The sequence below is a fragment of the Oryctolagus cuniculus genome, chromosome 6 (genome assembly GCF_051225735.1).
Source record: "Oryctolagus cuniculus isolate XC-2025 breed Fujian yellow rabbit chromosome 6, ASM5122573v1, whole genome shotgun sequence".
NCBI lineage: Eukaryota > Metazoa > Chordata > Mammalia > Lagomorpha > Leporidae > Oryctolagus > Oryctolagus cuniculus.
Window position 1 is genome coordinate 15,095,096 of NC_142872.1, and position 16,425 is coordinate 15,111,520.

Sequence of the window (16,425 nt, forward strand, 5' to 3'; positions counted from 1 at the left end):
CTAGACTTTCCATCATCTCCACAGCTCTGCCTCCACACTGCTATCACCATCCCTGCTAGGGGCTCAGAGGTACTAAGTATCTCAGACCCGAGGGTGCCCTGTCTATCACACCATCCCTTCCTGTTCCTGCAGTATCACTGAGTCAGACTCACTTCTTTCTTCTGCAGTACATTCCACACTTTTCTCCACAATGTCCACCAAGAAGAAGTGATGGCAAAGTTCACTCTAAGGAACATGAGCTGTGGCACGGTAGTTCTGCCTCTACTTGCCATGCTGGCACCCCGTATCAGAGTAGCAATTCAAGTCCCAGCTACTGCACTTTCAATCCAGCTCACTGCTAATATGCCTGGACAACAGTGCATGATGGCTTAAGTATCTGAGTTCCTGTCACCTACATAGGACACCCAGATGGAATTTCTGGCTTTTTTTGTCAACATAGCCCAGCTCCGGTTGCTAAAGCCATTTGAGGAAGAAACCAACAGGTAGACAATTCCTCTGTGTCTGACTCTCCTTCCCTCTCTCCCTCCCTTCTTCTGTCACTCTTTCAAATACATCAGTAAACCTTAAAAGGAAAAGCTTCCTTTAAATAAATACCAAGTTTTTATCTAAAATAACCAAAATTCAAATATCTTGTAAGAGAAAGCTTAATAAAGGATAACTTATTATTTTAAGGACATCCCTCAGAGCTACAATGATAAATGAAATTATATTACATTTCTCAATAAAGAAAAAGCTATGTTCTCCAAAGCACATAAAATTAGTTCCAAAATTAAAAATTCAGAAGTTAGACTTAAATGAATGCCATCAATTAATTTTTATAAAAGAACCAGAACCATTTTGAAAAAGTTCAATTGTCTTTTAAATGAAAATTAGATAAATAACTTCATTTTATTGGGAAAAATTATTATGATCTGAGAGATAGACCTAGCAGGCTTTTTAGCCTTCAATTAAAAATATCAATCCTGCAGTACAGTCCCCAAATCTTTCATCCACAAATGAGCAGAATTCAGAGAACTGTACTAGAGAATAACAATTGACAATGATATCTTTGTGATTCCACAGTCTTTAGGAGAAATTAGACTTTTTTAAACAATATATCCTGACACTGACCAAATAAATATTCAAGTTCTTAAAAACTCCAGGTACTGTCTTGACCCAACAATTGAGAAGCTAATGGGCTTTTCAAACAATGAACATTTCCCATGAGCTTTATGCCTTTCTAGAATTCAGATACAATCTTGAGGCAAATAAAGAATAAAAAGAGCTCCTTTCTTTATGACTAGGGTGTCAGCATACAAATGTGTAAGGAGACTATGTGAGTTCCTGATTATTCTTTGTGGCAATGTGACTGGTGATACAAAGGGCACAGAATGTCCGTGTTTTTACAGCTTTTCACATTTTCATTTCCACTATTTTTCTTCAAATCCCACATAAAGGTCTGTAGCCCTGGGCATCCTGTGCACCGGCTCCTATTTTTTTATTACTGTAATAGCATTTGTCAATGCACATTGAGTTAATCTAAAGAAACAGAAACATCTAGGAGCCCTGTAGAAAATTTTACAACAGAGCCAACAGTGACCAACTCATTTGTTCCCATCTACTCAAAGGTGACAATGGCCTCCATTCCAAACATGATAATCCCACTGAAACAAGACAGAATGGACCATTTTCTGAAGAGCATCGCCTTTCTAGTTAAGGGATGGAAGCATTTGCTGAAATGCGATCTCTATAATAGCAAGATAGAGACAGAGAGGGGGAAAAAAAAAGCAAAAACATCCTTGCACAGTGATGGTATCCTATTACATGTAGCCTACCCACACAAATGGGTCCCAGCAGTTTTCTCTTTAATTCAGGATTTATGGAAACATCTGAGATTATAAAATTAACCAAACAAAAACAGATGCTGTCATTGTGAGGGACCCAATTCTTGGATGAATACCAGAGCTAAACATTAGTATATGGAGTGGAAACATTTTAACTTAAGTTCTTACATATCAGTTTACAAGCTGATGTAAACATTCCACATGAAAATAACTATCTAAACAGCTTGGAGAAATGAAATTATGTTCACATAAGTGGCTCGTTTTTCTCCCTTTCAAAAGGAAGACAAGGGCTATTAAAATGATAATTTCCTCAAGTTTCTTAATTAATAATATAACATCTCCCACCTATATTTACAATTCCTAGGGAAGAGAGGGGGAGAGGCACATCTTAGATATAGCTCCCAAATTGTGCTTTTATAACACTCCAGGGTGTGCATAATAACTCCATTGTCATCTCATTTGCATGTCTATTGTGGAAGACCAATTCTGAGCTGTACTTAGCATTTGGTCAGGGGTAGTAGCTTCAACTGAACAAAGAAAAAGAACATCTTTACCCTTGACTTAAACGAGCCTATTTCAAGGTAGCTGTGAATCTCTCTCTAGGATAGGCTGCTGCTACAGACATGGTGAAAGCCTTGGAAATGACCCTCAAGAAAAAGCGTCATTAAAAAAAAAAAAAAAAAAAAAAAAGGCTGCTGGTTTTATTTCCATGTAAGGGCTGGGTGCAGTTTTACCAACGGATTCCTTGGAGCCATGCCTTCGCGGAGACTGTTTTTAAGGTAAAAATGCAGGAAATTGAAGATGCCAGACAGTCAAATCGCACGTTCTTTTTAGGAAGGAAAAGGCTGGAGTGGTTGGAGAGGTTTTTCTATAATGTGGTAGGTTTCTCTGAAGACAAGAACACGGGAAAGGCTATGGTTCTAATACTGGGTAAAAGGGCTTTGTAAACACACCCAGAGAAATGTCAGCATAATACCTCCAGGGGATCTGGGCCCAGATTTGTTTATTGGATTTACACAATTGAACCAATCATGATTAAATTGCCTCAGGGCAGAAGTTCAAAGGGATAACAATCAGAATGCATCAAAAGTGGAACAACAACTGGCATGTATTAAAATAAACAAGATGTCAATGTAAAGAGATGTGTCTTTCAGTCCTGTACAGTTCTGCTTCGAGAAGGTCATTAGACAAGGATTGGGCCAAATTATGGTGAACAAAGAATCCCACAAACATGAGCCTTCCACAGAAATCCAATTTCTTCTTGAGTTCTTTTCAGAGGAAATGTGGTAACTGTTAGCTCAAGCCCTCCAGCTGATTTATATTTCTATGAAGTTCAAGAAGCAGTGTTTCCCACAGTGTATTCCAGGAAACGTGAAATCCATGAAGGTTACTAAGCACGAGCCGCCCACTTGCCTTTCCTACAGAGGTGATTCATGGAGGAAACCTGGAGCCCAACCTAGCTACCAGACTGGAAAACCTACGTGCTGCAACAAGGACAAACGTAATTTGACCTTATGACCACCTTTGGTATTCTTTTTGGCGTATACACTGGGAAATTCAAATCTACATCAACTCATGTAAAAGCTCCATACACAGTCCTGGCCCCGAAGGCACAGAGAGCTGATAGGCTGATTCATGCTAGCACCCCAAGTCTCAGTCACCCCATTTTTGCTTCATAATATGCAGTCTTCCTTCTGCCTTATGAGTCTGCCTATTTATTTCATGCTCTTCTCTAAAACATAATGATCTGAATCTCCTTAAAATAAGGCAAAAATGCTTAATAGTAGTGGGATTTTCTTCTGCAAAAACATTTGTACGCGGGGCAAGTGTTTGGCTCAGTGGATAAGACGCCGCGTGGGATGCCCGCATCCCATACTGAAGCGCCTGGGTTCAAGTTTCAACTCCAATCCCAGCTCCCAGCTAATGTGTACATTGGGAGGCAAGTACCGATTCAAGCACTTGGGACTTAAAGATTGAGTTCTGGGCTCCTGGTGTTGGCCTGGCCCAGATGTTGCCAGCATTTCAGGAGGGAGCCAGTGCATGGCAGATCTCTCTCCTTCTCTATGCCAATCAAAATTGTTTTCAAAACTACATTTGAGGCCGGCGCCGCAGCTCACTCACTAGGCTAATCCTCAGCCTAGCGGCTCCAGCACACCGGGTTCTAGTCCTAGTCGGGGCACCGGATTCTGTCCCAGTGGCCCCTCTTCCAGGCCAGCTCTCTGCTGTGGCCTGGGAGTGCAGTGGAGGATGGCCCAAGTGCTTGGGCCCTGCACCTCATGGGAGGCCAGGATAAGTACCTGGCTCCTGCCTTCGGATCAGCGCGGTGCGCCAGCCGCAGCGCGCCGGCTGCGGCGGCCATTGGAGGGTGAACCAACGGTAAAAGCAAGACCTTTCTCTCTGTCTCTCTCATTGTCCACTCTGCCTGTTAAAAAAAAAAAAAAAAAACAAAAAAAAAAAACCTACATTTGACTTTAGGAACCCATGAATCTTGTTGTGAACAAATGAAATTCTTACTGAGATATTTTAGCCAAGCAAATCAAATCATGTTTTTGAGACGAGGGAAGGTATTTCCAGTTTCCTTGATCTCATGGGCCACACATAGTTGGACCTGACAACGACCGAGTTCAAGCTATTAAGGACTTGTCAACCCCTTAGCATTTTGAACTTGACCCAGTTTCTCAAGTTTCCTCTATGTTCCACTCCATGAGTCATCTGTCAACAGTCACCATGACTTCCATGTTCTAACTGCCCACCCATACCAGAGAAGCATGCCTTACACTGCACAAGCTCCTCTCCATGGAGAGGTGCTCACAAAGCACATTGCAAAGAAATTTCCCCCCGAATAACCTTTCAAAAATGTCCCTATCTCTCCCACGTATCAGTTGTGCTTGAAAACTCATTCTGTCTACAGGACTACAGCAGAAACGAGAGCCCACATTTCACCTCCTCTTTGCTTCTGCTAGTCCAGTATCTCCATCCTTGTAGGGCAGGGCGTCAGACCCCTCGCAATTCTCGATGCCCTATTTCACGTGTTAACTTCATTGTCAACATCCCTCTCAGATCAGGTGTTCAAAACCCAGGTACTCACGCCACATGTGACAGCCAGCGCAGGACAAAGGAGCCACACTGTCCTACGAAATGGATGCTGCTCGTCTGCCATCATCCAGAACAATTTCACTGGGTTGGGCTGCACGCAAACAATAAACAAATTTTAATTTATTATACGGACACATTCTTTCCTGTAATTCCCTAAGAAAAATCCCAACAGTGTTCAGTCTTTTTGCTCCCCCATCAATCATGAGATTAATTGACAGAAAGGAAGTACTATCACAGCAGAGCAAGAGCATAATGACAGGAATTAAGGAGAAAAATAGTTCTTAGGCTTTGGAAATACAGTGTTTAAGAACGTGGTGAACAGCTGTTTGGGTTGTGTAAGAATTTGGGAGGAGAGTAATGACATTTTGAAGTGATTGACAAGGATCACAAATGACTTCTTTTAAGTGCAGTTGAGACACAGAAAGCTACATATAAACTACACTTTAAGTATGTTTCTTTGCTAGGCTTTGATATTTTTAATGTGACTTACTGCAGAGACTGGGTGACTGAGACCTTTAGGAGTTACAAGAGTTAACCAACTCAAACATGAACATCTCCTAGAAGCTATGGTAGGCGTGGGCACCCACAAAGACACCACCTCTGTCCTTTGGAGACCTTCCATCTATCATCCAAGGAGGCAGATGTAAATAAAACCGTCAATTAAAATTTCAACATGATTATGTTATTAAAGGCCATATCACACTCTGGGTTCTTTTTTTTTTTTTTTTTTGACAGGAAGAGTGGACAGTGAGAGAGAGACAGAGAGAAAAGTCTTGCTTTTGCCATTGGTTCACCCTCCAATGGCTGCCGCGGCCGGCACACTGCGCTGATCTGATGGCAGGAGCCAGGTGCTTCTCCTGGTCTCCCATAGGGTGCAGGGCCCAAGCACTTGGGCCATCCTCCACTGCACTCCCTGGCCACAGCAGAGAGCTGGCCTGGAAGAGGGGCAACCGGGACAGAATCCGGCGCCCCGACCGGGACTAGAACCCGGTGTGCCGGCGCCACAAGGCAGAGGATTAGCCTAGTGAGCCGCGGCGCCAGCCCACACTCTGGGTTCTAATGCTGGTATACTTTCAAAAAATGGTTGGCATGTCATACATACTTTATATATCTACGATTATTTATCTAAATGAAGAACACAGAAATTCTTCCTATTAATTTTCCATCTGGTTTCCTCAAACAGACTACTGAAATTATTTGAGGTCTTGATTTTACTCCTTTCTCATTGAGCTTTTTCTTCCCTAAGAGCCTCATCTTCAGTCACAGCAGGTGTGCCTTCACCACCCCGCTGCAAGGTGTTTGCTGCAGAGGTCAAAGCCAAGGACACTGAACTCGGTCTTCACTAATGATGACCCTTAGGTAAGCTTTATGCTACATGGTACAGTGCATAGAGTTCAGTAAATGATTTCACACATCTCATTTAGTCCTGCAACAACCCCTCCGAGGCGGGATGGAAACACAGACACAGAGCAGGTGAGTACTTTATTCATGGTCACATCATCTGTAAATGACAGAATCTCTATCTCTTGACAAATATAAAATTCTTTCCATGTCGCCACATCCCATGTTTCCCAAGGCATAGCTGGTCCTCTTTTAGGTACTGTTTATTTGAGGCAACCTATCTGAGGTGTATTACTATGTAATAAGCAACTTTACTTTAAAAATATACTATAAAATAAGTGGCTACGCAAAGCTATATCACATGTATATCGAAATTCCTGTTGATTTAATATTCTGGTAATAATTCCTTCCATTCCGCACCCCAAAAAGAGAGGGTAAGCTTGACTTAGCCTAAGTTGTTCTTAGTGAACTGACAGTAGGTTCTAGATATAGACAGTGTTTGTTAAGAATTCATCAACTGCCTGATAAAAACATTCTGAGTTATTTCTGAGCTATCTATACCAGGCTCCATAGTCTGAAACTTCTTTACATCTTTTAAAATTTTTGCCTGGGTCCTCAGATGTCCCTTTTTCATATTCTGGCACCTTTCCAATTATCCATGATATTTCAAAGATACCTTGGCTCAGAGAGCACACCTGCATGGTTTTTCCCCATCCTGGACTCACATTCTTGTTATCTAGAATAAATTAATGAAATTAGTGGGTTTTTCCCTCAACTTAAATGAGCTGAAATTCCTTGCTTAATTTATTGTTGTATACTTCCAATAAACAGCAAGCCTTGGGCATTGTTATGATGATGTCACATGCAACAGTGAAGAGTTACAACCTAATAAGGTAAGAAATATGTATACAAATAATCATAAGGCAGCAAGAGAAAGCTTGGAATCCAGATAGGACAATGCACCAGACAGGAAAAAGCAGATGAGTAATATGACTCCCTGGGATTTCAGTTTCTTTATCAGCAAATAGTGATGATGTGGCTTGTTCCAGGATTCAATGAGGTCTTTCCAGTACTATGACAATGCCTCTCAAATTTATTAAGGACTTAATAAATGTCAGCTCGAATTATTAGTTAGCATCAAAATAATTTTGATAGAGGCCGGTGCTGTGGTGTAGCAGGCTAATCTTCCATATATGGCAATGGCATCCCACAGGGCACCAGTCTGTGTCTCAGCTGCTCCTATTCCAATCCAGCCCCCTGCTGATGGCCTGGGAAAGCAGTGCAAGGTGGCCCAAGTGCTTGGGCCCCTGCACCCACATGGGAGACCAGGAAGAACCTCCTGGCCCTTGACTTTGGATTGGTGCAGCTCCAGCCGTTGCAACCAACTGGGAGGTGAAGCACCGGATGGAGGACCTTTCTGTCTCTCTCTCCCTCTCTCTGTAACTCTATTGCTAAAATAAATGAATACATTCTTTGAAAAAACTAACTTTGATAAATGAAGAATCATTTTTATTCTTCACCAGTCCAGAGGGCAAAACGAGGACACATGTATGTGTGGGAAGATTCATGGTCGAGGGTAGGAAAGCTTCCTAAAACTGCCTATTATTCACAATGTTTAGAGTGAAGCCATCTGCTCCGTCTTGGGAATACTGCTTGAGTAGGTGCTGAGCCATCAGTTGCAACGGCTTTTTACATTCAGTTAGAGGTTGCATTAGCTCAGGAATGACACAGCGATCCCTTTAGATCAACTGGTATTGACGAACTGAAATAATACGAATGGGAAGCCATGCCTGGCTCGGAGGGACAGAGTACTGAACAATTAACCATCGCACTCTTGGTAACAGAAGGGCACGTGGTGGTATCAGTGCCCTTTCACTACTGACCCTGAACCAGACAGTTCCTAACGAGGAGGAACCTGGCACAAACCCCCCCCCCCCAAGTTGGCTGAGGCTCCATGGAAGGTAGATGTTTGATGATCTGTCTGGGCACCTCAGGGTCCCACCCTTCCCAGGCAGTGTTCACACAGCTGTTAGCACCACCAGTCCATGAAGCAACCGAGTTCCCTAAGGAATCTACAGCATGAATACTCAAATGCCAGGCAGAAAGTCAGCATGCATGTTGGCTATCTTCCTACTGGAGGGTTTATTCATTTCCTGAACAGTTCCTGAGCCATGCTGCAGGCACTGGAGGTAGAAGAAAGAACAAGCCAAGAGAGCCACGCACTCATGGTACGGACATTTTAGTTGGAGGAAGGTGGTCAAGGAATAATAAACTAACCAGGCAGTTTTAAACAGTGCTTAAGTACAATGAAGAAAATATAACCAAGAGACACGAAACAGAGAGGGACTATTGGGCCAGTGGCCAAAACCTCCACTTTCCAGGAATAAGAGTGACAAACACACAAGGTTAGGCCCTACCAGGATGGCAAGACAACAACGAGTCGGTGAGACAGAGGTAGGTTTTGTCGGGTAGGATTTTTTACCTATTACCATAGCTAAAGAGGAGCTCAGGGACTCGGGTGCAGACAGACACTTGCAGGATGGGGGTGAGTGTGCGTACCACAGGACGCTCTCTGATCACAACTCAGCATGCGGTGAGTCTATTTGCAAAGGAAGGGATTGAAGATCAACAATGGGGCTTCAAACTGCATGGACCAAGCAGGCAAAAACAATCAACTACAGTTCCATCTCCAGACTATGCTTTTACCTTCTGCCCCAGTTAAGACAGACCCAGCGTGGGAACACTCCCATGGCTTAGTGGGAAGTGAATGACGAAGAGGAGCCAGAACCTGGCATTTTACCATTCTGGAGTCCTGTGCTTACTTCCTCAAGACTAAGATCTCAAAGACCCGTGCCTCATCTGCAGCCTGATTTCAGCCAAATCTTCTAACTGCACATTCAATCTGGCTTTACCTGTTGATCCATTTCCTGAGCTGGGATGAGACACAGCAACTCCTTGTACTGGCTTCAGGCGGGATTTCCCAAGACAACCGGGCTGGACAGATGCTTGACTGAAGCAACATTTTCTCATTTTTCCATGCTGTTAACTTAGGCAGCTATTAGTATTATTTGTAAAAAGACTCTAGATTTTTTATCTCCCATGAAAAACAGAAAAAATAATTTTTCTGAATGTAAATACTCTGGAAAATTCAAAATTTCCCAACTGGTGACAGAAAATATTTATGGAGATTATTTTTCATGAATATTTAAATCAAGTATATAATATTTAATACTGACTTGAGAATATCATTCCAGCCCAAAAACCACACTATAGATTGTGGCAGGAAGACTGCAAACTAACTTCAGGATGGTTCTATATTACAACACCTTGAGGCTTATCTGTAAACAGCACAAGAAAATATCAAAAGAATTAAGACAAAAAACTGATTAAACATGAATTAAAATTGGCTTGCGGTATGTCTCCACCCATATTTACTCTGGAATGAACTACAAAATAAAGAAGAGTCTCTCCATTCCAGCCATCTCATTGTCTAGCCAGGAAATAAAATGTAGTTCTAAAAACATTGGGAAACCTGGCTAAGAAATTTTAGGTATGGTCAGCTTTTATTAATGTCCTAAAATGAAATGGAAGACTTGGGTGAGCTAGAGAACGACTATCTCAGGATAAAATAGAGAATAAAATAGAAAACAGATTTAAGATTCCCTTGGCGAAAACCTTGGTTGAGATTAACGCTTCACATCATGTTAATGTTTTAGAACCTTAGCACTTTCAATATTTGCTCAAAGTTTATTTTCTATTTTCAACAAACACTAACTACATAACTTACTGGGCATTATATTCTGCTACTTTGTGTGAGGAATAAAAGGGAAAATCTCATTCCAATTCTGGAAAGGGCTTCCGTACGTGTTCTATACCTTCTAGTTAGCCTAAAGTATGAAACATGCTTGGTACTATGAATGGGTGTTATGGTAGGCTTCAGCCTTCACATAATCTCTACTGATCCCCCAAACTTGCCCTAAAAATTCACATAGTGAGTAAAAGTAGTACACTTGCTATGGAAACACAATTTGAACATATTCCCTTGCCTTTTCTTCCAAAGTATGGTAACTTTAGACTCCACCTTGAAGAAAGTCTAGATCATCCAATGCCTTAGCCATAGGTTATTTGCTGTATAGCAGAGGAAGAATGAACAGTCCCTCTTGGGCAAAAAGAACATAAAAACAATCTGGGAAAGCTTTAAGGAGGAGCTGACTTGAGAGTCACCTGTTGGCTCTATCCGATTTCCACAGTGGGGATCAGGGTAGGCTTGGGTCTGGGTAGACACTGACAAGTAAGTGGAATGATGAGGAAGAATCTGTACTCACAGTTCAGCACAACTTCAGGGGCAGTTTCCATGTCGCACATGGTGTGGATGTGGGACCCCTCAAGCTTACGGCACCCGGTAAGAAGAAAAATGAAGTGAAAGCTAATATTAGAAGTGTAGAAAGGGCCAGGACTGAAATTTTTTATTATCTGATGTAGAACTTCAGAGAATAACTGTTTAAAAGTAGCTGAATCATCATAGAGTACTCACTCAGTCTATTTACAACATGCTTGGTTGGAGTATGTCACATAACATCGAATAAGGAGGGACTAAGTAGGGAGAGCAGGCAAGGTATATACATTGTTAATAGTCTCAATGGAGGTTAATAACTTCAGATAGAACACTTGTGGTGGGAGCAGAAAAGAATGGGAACACAGCTACAGTAAAGAAATCAAACTAGGTTGGCATTGTCAAACCACATATTAAGCCACCACCTACAGTCCCCTATGGGTGCCGGTTTGAGTCCTAGCCATTCCACTTCCTATCCAGTTCCCTGCTCATGTATCTGAAAAGGCAGCAGAAGATGGCCCAAGTGCTTGGGCCCCTGCTACCCACATGGGAGATTAAAATGGAGATTCAGGCTCCCAGCTTTAGCCTGCTCAGCCCCAGGCCATTGTGGCCATTTGAGGAGTGAACCACTGGATGGAAGAACTCTCTTGGTCTACTTCTTTCACTCTGACTTTCAAATAAACAAATCTTTAAAAGAGAACAGCAGGTACAACCATTCAGATTCTGTAACTGACCGAATTTGAAAAGAGTATTATGTGAGATTTCTGAAGCCAGAGGTCATTTGCCAATTCAATCAAAAGACAAAGGGCAGTATCTATGGGTGCAAGAATTGTATACCCATGATAGAGTTTTGGGATTGATTAGGTTTTTAGACATAGTTTTAAATGACAGGGGATGCACAAGTAAACGAAACCTTCAGGCATATGAGGTTTGGAAAACAAGATTTTAACCCAGCTGATTGCATTTCATTTACTTCTAGTGGTTTGGAGACAAACTGACCAGACCACAGACACAATTTGCTGCGCTGTTATTCCTGCAGGCATCTCTCCTGGGTCCATCTCTGAAGCAGTCCTCCTTGGGCTACTCCTAGAGGGAAATTCCAAGACCAGAATTCCCAGCAATGCCTTCATCACTGGTGGCCACTTCCCAGAGCGAGGGGATTTAGGCATTTCTAGTTCCCAGAGTCTCTGGATGAATCCTTCCCGTAGTTGCTCGGTCAGAATTAAACTGACCACAAACCAACGTGGCATCAAATCTCAATACAGTGCAAGCAGAGCTGTTCCCGAGCTGTGCCCAGAATTCCTCTCCTAAGTACTACTGCCACTTGCAGTCTAAGTATAAATAAGTAGCATCTAGTATGTAGCAAGTTATCCAACAAGACCTTGTAAGGAATCCGTAACAGTTGGAGGCGGGGTAGGGGTGGGGCAGATGCAAGGATTTTGATGCTTTATGGTGACCATAGACTTTCTTGAAAAGGAAGGTAGTAACACAGTGAAACATTTGCTTAGGAAATGAATGCTGACTGTTGTTGAACAAAAATCAGAGCAATTGCATGCACAACCTCTACAGTAGCACTAGCTTCTAATTTTTACTTTAGGAAAACTCATTTCTGACTGTGCCTCAGATTCCTCAACTATGGAGAATGACGTGGATGGCTCCCTCGTGGGTTTGCACTTGAGAAAAATAAAATAACAGCTATATGATAAAATAATAAGTGCATAGAAAGCACTCTGAAAAGAAAAAAAAAAAACAAAACACTAAATAATGATAGCATCTTTTCCAGCTGGTAAATACTGGTGACTGCTTCCTGGCTTAGCTGCTGTTCTTGGGAGACTATTCAGGGAGACTTGTATATATGTGTCTTTTTCTATTGCTTCATTTGTCTTTCTCTTTCTACTGTGATAGCCCTGTCTCCAGTTCTCACTTCCACGGCTATCAGACAAGTGTCTCCCTGCTGCTGGCTCCGCAGCCTCCTCTCCATCTCTGTTAGTCCATCTTATTTAATTTCATGCTCTCTGCAGACCTTCTTTATTCTGTCATAGATCTTACTTTGAAAAATCTATTGTGCATTTTAGGTTCTCTCCTCAGCCCTGACTTGCTCACCTCTCTGACATCTCATTTTCTTCCAGCATTTTCCCTTGCACCTCGCTGTGCCTTTATTCAACAGTCCAGAAAGGGTGACGCCAGAAAGGTGAGCTTATAAATTATAGAAAGAACCAATCTTCCTACTACTAAAACGGTGTTCCACTGATCTAATTTGTCAATATATTGTTTAGTACCTCACAAAGTCAGACATGCACAATGGGTAGTAAAAATTGACCAAATTGGGAGTCTTAAATTCCCTCTGATTGCAGGTCCAAGAAGTGGAAATCCATACTGCGGAGCAGAGGCTTATTGATGGAGGTTCATTTGCTTAAGGGCTTAAAATCCTACTACTGACATCTGGAGAATGTGCCGGCCCCAAGTCCCCAGCTGCATCTCAGAGGGCTGAGCAGTGCGATGCCAGTGAGAAGCGGGACCTTTCAACATCCATGCCAATGTGCTTGTGTCTGCCCAGGGCACATTGCATGAACGTGGGAGACGGACAAGCTCTCGGAAGAACAACGTAAACCCCACGTTTACATAACGTAGCCCATGAAGTTTACCAATGAGTATTCACCAAAAAGACACGGTGTTTGCCACAGGAGTCTCTGAGAGTCTAGCTGTTCACAGCGCCCTGGACATGCCTTGTCAGCATTCTACTCAAAGTGTAAATCTGAGTCTTCCACATAAAAATTACTGGAGCCAGCTCTTTGAGACAGCAGATGCCTTTACTGTGACGCGGGTACCCCCGAGTTCTCAAATGCTATCTACAGGATTATTACTGCAACTGTAACTTTAAGATAACTGAAATGTTCTCTTTCACACTGTGATGCCTACACGAACAGTTGCACCATACTAAACTGCATAAGCCTTATGCGATTTGTAACACGCACACGAGGACAACAGAGAGGCAAGTATCTCACACCGCCTGGTGAGCACAGACCCGATCTCCATCTTTCTTCCAGTCTTCACTTTCCCTTCTTATTGCCTCTTTCTCTTTGCTTTCCTCTCCCCACTGCTTGACTGTGTCTGGATTAAGCTTCGCTAACCTACATACACTTGATTTATTTGTGGTTCGAATTTGTCATGCTTCAATCTTTCTTGGGAGGTATTTCAGAGAATCAGAGAACTGTATGAAATGGTTGCTCACTGCTCCTATAAAAGACATTAATGGTGTCTTCAACTAAAGAAAATAACGGAACACTTCTTACACAAATGAACACAGACTGAGGTACCATATGAAAAATCATCCATCTGAGTGCTCCCCCCTTTAAGATTTTTTTATTTATTTACTTGAGAGGTAGAGTTACAGAAAGACAGAGAAAGGGAAAGACAGAGAGAGAGAGGTCATTCATCCACTAGTTCGCTCCTCAAATGGCCGAAACGGCCAGGGCTCAGCAGATCTGAAGCCAGGAACTTACTCAGTGTCTCCCATGCAATTGCAGAGGCCCAAGGACTTGGGCCATCTTTCACTGCTTTCCCAAGCCAAAAGCAGAGAGCTGGATCAAAAGAGGAGCAGCCAGGACTACAACTGGCCCTCAGAGGGGATGCCAACCCTGCAGGCAGGGACTTAGCCTACTATATCACAGTGCCAACCCCTGAGTGCCAATTTTATTTCAAGTAATTTCCTTCAACAGCTAGATTCTTGAATCACACACACACGAATATATAAATATATATATTATATTATATATGAAAAAATGAGTTGTTACAGAGCAAAGAATAAGACAGGGAGAGCACTGGACCTGCATGACTCCTGTGTATCATACAAGCACGTTCTAGGATTGCTGTCAGATATGGACGCACAGGTACTGAGGGGTGGTCCGGACAGCGATGATGCAGACACAGATACCTCTCACAGGGCGATCTTTCTGCACCCTGTCCTCCCTGCTCCTTGATTAAAAGACTAGACATTTCCCCTCGAGATTTGTTCCTCGGCCTAATGTGCTGTAATTGCAGCCGAGTGCTTGATCCAGCAGCGCGAGCGCTGTTCTGTAATAAATTTGGGTCACTGCAGAGTTCATCATGTAGTCCTTGGCAACAGGAGATAAAGTGTCGGTTACTCCATCTCTCCCTTCCAGCCGCCGTGTCCCCGGCTCTCTGGCCTAATGATATTAATAGAGCTAAATGTAGGCAAATTGTCCCTGTCCTGGGCCTCTCCCTTCCCACTGTCTAGGTAATGTTTCATCTCTGCAAAACATTTCTCTTCACAGCAGAATGAACCAGAACTGGGAAAGTGTGGTTGCCAAGTGAGAGACAATTCCCTTCTCTGTGGCCCATTCTTTCCTTTGCCCTCTGTCTCTTTAGCTCAGTGTTTTAAAAGGTCTTTGAACTCATGTAAATTCTTTCATCTGTTTGGTAGAAAATGAAGTAGGACTCCAGTGAAGGCTTTTCTGAAGTGTGGGTTGTGAGAATGTGGTGTTTCAAGGAGCTTAGTGAATACATTTGTTAAGAAAGCTTTTATTTAATAAATATAAATTTCGCAGGTACAACTTTTGGAATATAGCGGTTCTTCCTCCCTAACCTGCCCTGCCACCAACAAACCATCCCACCTCCTACTCCCTCTCCCATCCCATTCTTCATTAAGATTCATTTTTAATTATCTTTATATAGAGAAGATCAACTCTATACTAGGTAAGGATTTCAACAGTTTCACCCACACAGTCACATAAAGTACTGTTTGAGTACTAGTTTTACCGTTAATTCTCGTAGTACAACTTATCAAGGACAGAGGTCCTACATAGTGAGCAAGTGCACAGTGACTCCTGTTGTTGATTTAACAATTGACACTCTTGTTTATGGCATCAGTAATCACCCTAGGCTCTTGTCATGAGCTGCCAAGGCTATGGAAGCCCCCTGAGTTACAGAAGATCAACTTAGTATATATTAAGCGAAGATTTCAACAGACTAGTAGTTTTATCGTTAACTCTCATAGTAAAACACATTAAGGACAGAGATCCTATGTGGGGAGCATGTGCACAGTGACTCCCATTGTTGATTTAACAATTGACACTCTTATTTATGACGTCAGTAATCACCCGATGCTCTTGTCATGAGCCACCAAGGCTATGGAAGCCTCTTGAGTTCACAGACGCTGACCTTATTTAGACAAGGCCGTAATCAAAGTGGAAGTTCTCTCCTCCCTACAGAGAAAGGTATCTCCTTCTTTGATGGCCCCTTCCTTCCACTGGGATCTCACTCACAGAGACCTTTCATGTAGGTCATTTTTTGCCACAGCGTCTTGGCTTTCCATGCCTGAAATGCTCTTATGGGTTTTTCAGCCAGATCTGAACGCCTAAGGGGCTGTGTGAACATCCCCCTTTAAAGAAGCGTTCTTTGCACTAGATTCACTGCCCTTCTATCTCAGAGCTGCTTATTTGCAGGTTACTGTCCACAGGATGTTCATTTGTTCTCTCTCCACACTCATAATTCTCTCATTCATCCATTCATTTGAAAGGAAGAGTGACAGAGAGAGTCCTTGTATTCTCTGGATCACTCCCCAAATGGCCCCAACAGCCAGGTCTAGGCCAGGCCAAAGCCAGCAATCAAGATCTCCATCCTGGTCTCACCTGTAGATGGCAGGGACCCAAGCCCTTGGGTGATTATGTGCTGCCTCTCAGGCACACTAGCAAGCAGCTGGACAGAACGAAGGATACCTGGGACTGCACCAGCAGCTCTGATACAGGATGCACACATCGCCAGTGGTGGCTTAACCCACTTCAGTGACAACACCAGCCCTGGGGAATTAAC

General features: G+C 42.8%; 1 long non-coding RNA gene across 18 annotated transcripts in view; it reads right to left on the minus strand.

Annotated features, from left to right (window-relative positions):
• LOC103347857 (uncharacterized) overlaps positions 1-16,425 on the minus strand; it is a 148,764-nt gene that overhangs the window by 83,044 nt on the left and 49,295 nt on the right. For 10 of the 18 annotated variants that reach the window (XR_016235239.1, XR_016235241.1, XR_016235254.1 and 7 more), the window contains one exon: positions 4,912-5,010. The exons of 3 other annotated variants lie outside the window; for them this stretch is intronic. This is a non-coding gene — a long non-coding RNA (uncharacterized LOC103347857). Of the gene's footprint in view, positions 1-4,911; positions 5,011-10,585; positions 10,650-16,425 lie in introns of all 18 variants that reach the window. 5 more of the 18 variants (XR_016235247.1, XR_016235245.1, XR_016235249.1 and 2 more) reach the window with 1 other exon arrangement.